Source organism: Ctenopharyngodon idella, chromosome 3, assembly GCF_019924925.1.
Source record: "Ctenopharyngodon idella isolate HZGC_01 chromosome 3, HZGC01, whole genome shotgun sequence".
In the NCBI taxonomy this organism is placed as follows: domain Eukaryota; kingdom Metazoa; phylum Chordata; class Actinopteri; order Cypriniformes; family Xenocyprididae; genus Ctenopharyngodon; species Ctenopharyngodon idella.
Window position 1 is genome coordinate 52,792,964 of NC_067222.1, and position 10,213 is coordinate 52,803,176.

The 10,213-nt window shown below is 33.7% G+C and overlaps 1 protein-coding gene and 1 long non-coding RNA gene across 5 annotated transcripts in view; one reads left to right on the top strand and one right to left on the bottom strand.

Moving 5' to 3' along the window:
• The window catches only part of LOC127508749 (NACHT, LRR and PYD domains-containing protein 12-like), a 66,081-nt gene extending 59,869 nt beyond the window's left edge, over positions 1-6,212 (bottom strand). For 3 of the 4 annotated variants that reach the window (XR_007928909.1, XM_051887090.1, XM_051887092.1), the window contains exon 1: positions 2,283-6,212. The gene's annotated coding sequence lies outside the window, so the exon portion shown is untranslated. The remainder of the gene's footprint in view (positions 1-2,282) is intronic. The other variant, XM_051887091.1, reaches the window with a different exon arrangement.
• Positions 2,587-7,500, top strand: LOC127509003 (uncharacterized). Its single transcript, XR_007929087.1, has 2 exons — positions 2,587-2,720; positions 6,206-7,500. It is a non-coding gene; the product is annotated as an uncharacterized LOC127509003 (long non-coding RNA).
• Positions 7,501-10,213: the final 2,713 nt, after the last annotated feature.

A 10,213-nucleotide genomic window follows, 5' to 3' on the forward strand; every position in this document is an offset into this window, starting at 1 on the left:
ATTTGATTTACTGCTCAAACATTTCTGATTATTATCAATGTTGAAAACAGTTTTTTTTTTTTTTTTTTTTTTTTCAGGATTCTTTGAATAGAAAGTTGGAAAAAACAGATGTATCTGAAAAAGAAAGATTGTGTTACATTATAAATGTCTTTACTTTCACTTTTGATCAATTTAATGTATCCTTGCTGAATAAAAGTATTACTTTCTTTAATCCCCCCTAACACCTTTTATACACATCCTTAACTGCAGACACTGAAATGACACAAACTGTCCCTCATTTATCAAATGGACATAGGAACCAGCATACATCGAATGAAAAAATCAGCTTACGACAACGCTCAAGCAAATTCTAAGACTAATCTATAACAGTTTAGACATTTATAAATTAATTTTGAACATTAAATAAAATATTTTGTCAGAACCTCAAGTAAATTAGCCCTACATATTATTTTGTTTGATTGTGTAATTTACTTTTTGAATCGTGGAAAAACCGTGTTCTCTATTCTAAAAAATACAGATTATCCAGAGTCAAAAATTCCCAGAGCCATTTTGATTAATCTTTGATATAGTCCTGTTTGATAATCAGTACTTCACTAAATATAATAATTCAATAAGCACTTAACTTTAAAAAATATTAAATATTTTTATTACCTATCTAGAGAGCTGGCTGACTAAAGTAGGCTAAGTTTGAAAATGATATCATTTGTACATGGAGTTATTAAATAAAAAGATACTTAATTTCTTTACAATTTATAGGTGTTATTTTAACAGTCAGTTATGCAAGTCCAGGAGAGAAGACAGTTCTAGAGAAAAAGCATGTTTGATTTACATGGAACAAAGTTTGAGCCGCACACACATTATCTTTGCGAGAGCAAATAACGCCACGAAACTGCCTCAAATTAACTATAACGACGAGAAGAAAACTGTGTGCGCTGCAGTCAGAGGTTTTTGATTCTCTAACAACTTTTTATTGGTTAAAATGAATGGAGAGTATCTGACAAATCAACGTGAGAATAACAAATCGATCAGAAATCTGGGCCCCCTCAGGCCCCCCCGTGGCTACACCACTGCAGCACACAAGTTCCCGCTGACTCAAAAACGTGCGTATACGAGCTGAGACCTGACGTGAGATTTGATCGTAGCCACCGCTCACGCTCATACTGATAAATGCCAAATTTTGCATGTAAACGAGTGTACAAACAGTTTCTGGTGTACGATTGTTTGATAAATGAGGGCCATTGTGTGGTGCAGTACAAATATTTCAAGTGTCCCTTATTTTCCTATAAAGAACGACGATTGTCCCTTATTTTCCTGTTCTGAAGTTGGAAACATTACCTACATCTTGGATAGCATCTTAATAGCAAATTTTCATTTTTGTGTGAACTGTCCCTTTAAGATGGCTATTGTTTATTAGGCATTGAGAAAGGTCACATGACCGAAATGTTTGCTGTTTTTTCTTTTAAGTAGTGGATTTATCTCACAATTGTCAGTTTTAGTTTACTTCAGATGAACTCCTCTAATCTTCATAGGTTTTCAGCACATGTAAAAGCACAGATCATGTGCTTTTCATGCATATTTTTCCAATCACACATTTCACAGATCTGCATTCAAAAGCAATCAAATTGTATGTATTTATGTTTGCTTTATTTTTTTGCAGTGGGATATTTGAGAGATATTTCTATATTTCTACAACACTGTTGTGTTCAACTTACAGTTAATTTAAGTGCTGCTGGTTTCAATGAATGACTCTGTTATGAGTTCATCATATAGACAGAAGGAGGCAGTATTATATCAAAACTGTCTGCAAATGACAGGAAGATAATGAGCGATAGTTTCTCTCTCAAAGAGATTAGAGCGCATGATAAGAAATACTGTTTGAGGAATCATGGGTTCACTAATAAACACAATACAACAGAGAAAACAGTGATTTCACAGCATGTGACAACAGTATCTGCCTTCTGTGATTCACTTACCAAGACACACTTGATCATCTGTTCGATCATGACATGAGGAACTCAAATAAAATCATCAGTATGACTTCAGCACAGCATTAAAGTCTCAGAAGCACAAAGTTACCAATGACACATCATAACACACACACACACACACATGACTAAAGAAACTGTCATGTTGAACTGAAATTTCTTTGACTTCCTTAAATGAAGTGAAACTGTTTTTCAGGAAGAGACATAAGAATCAGAAGAATGAGTCAGACGTCAGCACACACATTCAGTTTCCTGTCACTGCATGTATTTGCTTGAATATTTATAAATACTACATACATTTGCTATTTGATGCTCCCAATCAGCGACACATTTTCAAAACACGACAGCATTTTCCTCCCGCTGGATTCACTCGATTTACTGCTGTAATCCACTGAAGCTTTAGGGCTGGAACGGTTAGTTCCCACAGCATTATCAGATCACTGGAAGAGCAAGTGACGCATACAGTGAGCAAGAATATCACTCTTTATTCATGCCCATGTCTTGTGTCTATTACTCAATACTTGCACAGCAGGAAGTTTCTGCTACTAAAGCCGGAAGTTTGCAACCAGAAGTAAGAGGTTCAGTCAGTTGCTTGTGTCAGCGGCAGTGAGACAAATAATGACGAGAGAGTGATCGAATGAATAAGAAAGAGTAGAGAATCTCCAGATCCAAAAACAAGCAAAGAAGAAGATCTGCATAAACCAGAAGAAGCGGATAGAAGTTCTTTACACACAGGTAAAATAACAGGATCATCAGACATTCAGCAGTTAATAAATCAAACTGCCTAATGATACAGAATCAAATGTTGATTGATTCCTCGTGAAGAGGAAATGACTGTGAAGCTTTGAGGTGTTGATGGACTCGATCTACTACATCTGTGTTTGATCATCATTCTGAATCCCATCCAGACAAAGACTTTGACAAAAACACTGTTTTCTCAGCTTTTTGTTCAAAATGTTTTTTTCTTGTTTTTTTTTTTTTTTGCTATCTAGTCTTGGTTAAAAAAGGAAAAATGAACGCACGCAAAAGTACATGAACTGACCATATCAGAGTCCACGTCACTTTCATCGATTCCATGGAAAAATAAGGAAGGAATACATAAATAAATGGAGCACATCCTAATAGAGTCAAGGTCTTACCATGTTATTCTCTTTCTGGTCCCTTGTGGCCATAGTTGGACTAGTCAGTGTTTGATTGTCTTCTTTATTTTTTATTTCATTACATAGTAACCAGTTACTATGCATATTCCAGTATATTTTATGTGTTAGTAAATAAACGTACATTTCCTCAAATTCACCCCCTCATTCAAGTCCTCGGTTCACCCGTGCTCACAGAACGTTCTAATAATGTGCAATAAAATTAATGTTTGCAAATTCTGAACAGCGACATGATATTTACAACCAACGATTGTAACCCTACAACATTTTTCACAATCGATCAAAATGGGCAAGTATTATTTTAATGGCATACTTACTTGCGAACGTCCACTGAATGTCCAATGTAGTGTACAAAGTTATTGTAGCCTATGCAGAAGTCAGTGGTTTGTCTAAACTGTGGTTTACACAGTTTTGCCTCTATGTTGAATTCTATCTCCCCTCTTCTGAAACTCTTGATGAGTTCTGCCCTCACTCGACCCTCTGACGGTTCTCAGGTCTAATGTTGCAGCATATGCAAATCCAATTACAAGCAAGCCACAGTTGCTGGTGTTGGATTGCTGCTGAACAGAAGGAAACATGACCAAAAATTGGTCTTCCTTTGGCCTCAACATCCACGATAATGCCTGTTCAGTTTTGTTATCCAACATTGAGAGGCTGTCATAAATGCTAACCTCATTATTTCCAGCAAAGAGGTTTCTCGCTGTCACTCAGTGATTTCCCCATGTGTAAAATTTGTACAAATTGCCTGGTTGGAGTACCCACAATCCCTCCTCTTTCTAAAACACTAAATAAAAGAGATGACTGAAACCCATTAATGTCATTGTACTCCCTTGCAAGAAGGTGAAATGCTAAATCGATCTCATCACTGCTGAGCCAGTGTTGGGGTGCAGAATCGAAGTAATGGCACTGCCTTTGGAGGCTTGCTGTGCTCTATAGTCTACATGGAGGCAGTTTCTTCCCATGCCAGCATGGACCAAGGTTCCTGTCTCTTAGCATTTGCAGGTGATGTTGAGGCCCAACATCCTGAGGCAGAGTATTAGTTTTTGTTAATATCAATTTAGAAGGAATAAACAGATGTAAGACACATTGTCATAAGTTCACAAGTCAAATAGTAATCAAACAATAACATTTTGCTATTAGAATTACACAAGAAGGCGTAACACTGCATCATACTTGCTGTCACAGCCTAAAGATACACCATAGTACCCATTATGTTCAGAGCATTGTATTTTGAAATTAATAATAACAATATCTTGGGTTTGGTCACTAGAAAGTAATATATATAATTATTTATTTTAAATCAAAGGACTTTGACTTACTATTAATTATTCGGAATTACATCATATTAACACATTTTATAATGTTTAAATTATATAATGAACTATGATGTACTTATAACACCAATAAAGAAAACATTGGGTATGTTATTTGATATACGTACAGTCTTAACATTGTGACAGAATTTACAATAATTAAAAACATAATGACATAAAACACATGAATTAACAGATTTATATTACTGAATTTGAAAATTGTTAAATTTCAGAAATAATAATAAATGAACACATTTTTGGCTTTAGTGTCAGTACTTTGGATCAGTACATCTACTGTTGTTTCTGTCAGTGATGTAGCACATGCTTCCACTGCAGTCTAAACAAGGCATACGATACACACAAACACAGACATATGGTGAAAACTTTTGAACAGGATGAAGAAGTCCAAATTTTTCTTATTTTGTTAAAAAAAATTTTTTTTTTTTTCATTTAGTACTGCCATTTGGAAGCAACAGAAGATACTTGCATGTTTCTCTGAAGACAAATTAAGTACAATTTATCTTGATCTTCAAATTCTAAAAGTTTTCACCCCCGACTCTTAATTCATCATGCTTCCTTCTGGAGCATCAGTGAATGTTTGAACCTTTTTTAATAGTTGAGTTTGAGTCCCTCAATTGTCCGCAGTGTGAAAAAATGGATCTCAAAATCATACAGTCACTGCTGGAAAGGGTTCAAATATGCAAAACATATTTTTGTAAAATATCTTACTCAGGACAGTACTAAATAAAAAATAACATGCATTTTGTATGATCTTTCTTATTTTGTTAAAATTATTCACATTTTCACAGATTCTGCAAGGGGTTCACAAACTTTCGCATACCACTGTATATGCATGTACAGTCCAATAATTTTATGTCATGTGAAATAATGTCATGACTGCATTAATACCTTTTCACTTTTTTAATTTTCAATAGACTGGGTGTCTGTATGTAGATTTTCTTCCATCAAGGATGTGTCACTTCCTTCCACTGCAGTCTAAACAAGTCAGACAACACACATTGTTTAATAATGTCTCTCTCTCTCTCTCCCTGTAGTCAATATAGAAAGTGTAGTTGTACACATTTCAGTACAGTGTATATTGATTAAGAACTTTTGTATTTCAGTAAAAATTAATGCAACTACTCACTCAAAACACATAAAAGGTGCTCATTTGTTGCCACCTGCTGTAGTAAATTTGTACAACGGACAAATGGTAACTGCTAGTATTGGAACTAATCATTTGGATGAATAGATTCAAAGCACTTTTACTGACAACAGCTTTTACTTACACAAGTTACTGGGACGAATCAAAGTTCTACAACTAAAAAGGCTTGGATAGTCTACTGTACTTACCAAGTTTTGCCTGCAAACATTTTCTTCTTGGTTTGCTGCCTGTGGTCCAGTTTCTTGGTCAGCACCTTGAGCTATATTAAAAATAAAAACAGTATTTTGTGTATTTCATAATAATTTTTGGTGTGTGGTTTTGACTGTATATTACTAAGTTATATAATATATTAACACCATCCTACCCTTTTGTCTTTCTTGAAGGGGAAGGCCTTTAGTAGTGGCGATACATAAATGCTTTTCTTGGAACGCCTTCTTTGTTTCCAGCGCTCAACCTCTACCCTGTGTGTCTACATTTACAAATATGTTTGGAAACATTGTTGAAAACAGGATTACTTAATAGTTAAAGTTATTCGTAAATTAAATATTTGGGAGACAAATTATAACTCTAACTTTTCTCTTGCAGGTAGAGTCTGAAAACTGCTTCAGCAGGGCATTATGGGATATTTGATAAATATGGACAAAATCATCCAGCCGTGTGAGGCGGTGTCTTTGAAAGCGCACATGTTTCAGGTCCCACTGGCGCTTGTCCATAATGTCTTGTGTTTTGTTTTGGTTCTTATTGGCCAGGCACTCTTGTGTTGTCATGTTTTGTGTGAACATGCAGTCTGTGAGTTCTCATAGTTGCGTGTTCATGTCTCGTTTTGTGTAAGCACATGGCTTGTGATTTTGTTTTCATTGGCCATGTGCTTGTGTTTTTATGTTTGGTGTGAGCACATGGCTTGTCATAGACAAACTTTAAGTTGGCTTGAAAAAGCCTAGCCAGAAAGTTTGGAGTCGTTTTAAAAGCTTGAAGTTTGAAATAGTTTTTTTAGTTTAGTAGTTTAAAAGCTAGCTAGTGTGTGAGTGAGTGTGTGTGTGAGTGTGTGAGTGAGTGAGTGTGTGAGTGAGTGTGAGTAAGTGAGTGTGAGTGAGTGTGTGAGTAAGTGAGTGTGTGAGTGAGTGAGTGTGTGAGTGAGTGTGTGTGTGAGTGAGTAAGTGAGTGTGTGAGTGAGTGAGTGAGTGAGTAAGTGAGTGTGTGAGTGAGTGTGTGAGTATGTTAGTTAGTGTGTGTGGGAGTGATTGCTATGTGGTTGCTAGGGTACTCAGGGTGGTTGCTAAGGTGTTGCTATGCAACAGCTAAGGGACCCAGGATGGTTGCTACGGTGTTACTATAGTATTCTGGGTGGTTGCTAGGGTGTTGCTGTTATACAATACAGATTGACTCAAAGCATTTGTTACATATATATGAACATACACAGACATACATATGCATAATATCTATAATATAATAAATTATGTATTTAATATATATATATATATATATATACACACACACATTTATTTAATTTACATTTAAAAAGCAACAACATTATCTTAAGATTAATTAAAACTCGTTTAATGCAAAGATGTGATGTAATTAAATAAATTATTGTTTTCCCTTATTTTTCCCAACAAAACTAAGCAAATGAACAGAACGTTGACTGATTCAGTGATAAATTAATTATTATTGTTAGTATTCATTAAATATTTCTGAAATGTATATTATCATTTTTTGTCAAATGCCCATTTAATGGTTGACAAACACACCATTGCACAGTAAACATACTAGCAGGATTTTAGATCAAATCACACAGACGTTACTATTAAAGCTGTAAATTGTTGAAGAGCTGAAAATGTTTTAAGTTGTATTTGTCTAATAAAGAAGTACTTTAATTCTCACCAGTTGTCTGTTGTTTCTTCCACTCATTGTAATGTATTTCTATTTGTAAAATAACTGATTAGTGCCTTGGTATTTTAAAGTTCAAGAACTAAAAATTATCAAATCTAAATTATCTGAAATTTTATAATTGGATAAATAATAACTTTAAGGTAGAAATAATTTTAATTTGTCATTAAAAACTACTTAAAGTATTGTTACACCAACCATTAAATTTGAGGTAAACTATTTGCTGGGATACTCAAACATTAAACATCACCAACTAAAGATTTTTAGGTAATATTGTTTATAATTCAATGTGAAAATTGTTCAAAAAGAGGCTTGTAAAAATGATTCACTATATATATATATATATATAAGTAAATCTATTTTTTTCAGTGCACAACAAACATAATTTAACTTTGGTGAGTTAGATTATAAAGCAAGAATTACCATAACAAAAATAAATGAAGTAAATAAAAGTTACTCTCTTATCAAAATTATTTTTTCTCCTCTGAAATCTGCTGTGTCTGACACAGGGCTCTGCTTTCCCACATGTGGAATAAGGACTAAATCAAGCGGTAACACTTTAGAATACTGATCCTTCATTAATGAATAACTACACAGAAACAAATGAGTAACGCATTATTAACACTCTACTAACTACTATTAACTAACAAGTAACTCTGATGAATGAATTAGTAAGTAACAGTGCTCAGTTGTAGGTGGTAGTTCACTATTAGCTAATCAGTAACTACTGTTTTTTTTTTTATTCCTCCCAGAGAACTACTAAGAACTACTATATACAGGCTCATAATTAACATGAATGATGCATAATGTATAATTAATTCTAAAGTAAAGGTCATGGTAACCCACTAATAATGACTGAAGTATTACCAAATACTTAAGAAGGAATTACTAATTATTTGGATCAGTATTATAAAGTGAGAAACAAAATAACTCTCTAGTAACTACTGAAGTCATTATAAACTTTAGAGGTTTTTGTAAAGTATTGGATAGTAATAACTCAAGAGTTACTACATAATTCTAAAGGAACTACTACTTATTTGGATCAGTATTCTAAAGTGAAGATCATGGTAATCCACTAGTAATTACTTAAGTGTGACCAAATATATCATAAGGAATTACTGTACAAAAACATACAAAAACATCAAAAGTTTACAATGACTCCAGTAGTTACTAGAGAGTTATCATGTTTTTCACTTTAGAATACTGATCCAAATAATTAGTAATTCCTTCTTAAGTATTTAGTAATACTTCAGTCATTACTAGTGGGTTACCAAGGCCTTTACTTTAGAATTAATTATACATTATGCATCATTCATGTTAATTATGAACCTGTATATAGTAGTTCTTAGTAGTTCTCTGGGAGGAATGAAAAAAACAGTAGTTACTGATTAACTAATAGTGAACTACCACCTTCAACTGAGCACTATTACTTACTAATTCACTAATCAGAGTTACTTGTTAGTTAATAATAGTTACTAGAGTGTTAATAATGCATTATTCATTTGTTCCTGTGTAGTTATTCATTAATGAAGGATCAGTATTCTAAAGTGTTACCAGTCAAGCATGTGTGAAGTGAATCAGGTGATTTGTAACTTGTTCCTGATTGGTGAAATTGGAAGTGTTACTACCAACCCCTGTTACAACCATCCCTGCAGTCTCTCCTACCTTAAATAACTCATAATAAATAATAATTTATATATTAAAATTGGAATTACATACATCTTTAGTTTATTTTATTATGAGTTTATCACCTGCTAAAACTAATAACTAATTATGAACAATCGCCATCTGGGCCAAGCCATGTGAGACAAGAGCAACTTTTAGTAGTAGTATTAGTATTATTTTCAAGTAAAAAAAAATATCAATATAAAATATCCCCATGATTTTTCAATATAAAACAAATTAGAGAAAGATGAAGAGAGAGATGCCAACTTTACAGATTCTCCCTCGGCGGAGTCATCACCATCACATCATTTTATTTATTTATTTTTGCCTGGGGAAAAATAACATGGCTTGGTGATATAAAGCTAAATTTAAATATACTATTTTAAATAAATATTTAAATGTATTTTTAAATTGTTAAGACTTAAGTTATTACTCACATGCAAAGCTCACGAAAGAACCAGAGGGTATATAAGGCGGTGTGCGTGACCTGGGCGTGCATTGCAGCACTAACAAGTGGAAGAGGAGCCTGAGTTACAAACCTTTCCTGATGTAAGTACTTTTACCTAAACAATTTATTTCAATGAATTTAAAACGTATAATTTCACTACAAATAGCAATTTAACAACATAAATAAAATAAGTAATACAATACAGAGGCTATACCTAACCCTAACCCAAACAGACTGAGGGACCTTTTTTTTCTTCAAAGGGCAATGTGGGAAAGCGGCTGTTATGTTAGCATAAAAAATAAATAACATCCGCTTTCCCATATTTTTCTATAGCCAATTGGTCAAAAAATTGACCGACTGTGTTTTCCAGCAAACATACCTCAAACTTACATTCACTGTATAAATGATGCCATTAATGTCAGTTAATTCCGTTTTATATAGGCTATATATATATATATATATATATATATATATATATATATATGTGTGTGTGTGTGTCCATTGTACATTTACTGTACGCTGTTACTCTGCGCGTACACCCAAAGCGCGCACAGAGAGCTGCATAGACGGTTCTCTTTTGCGTCTACTTTCAC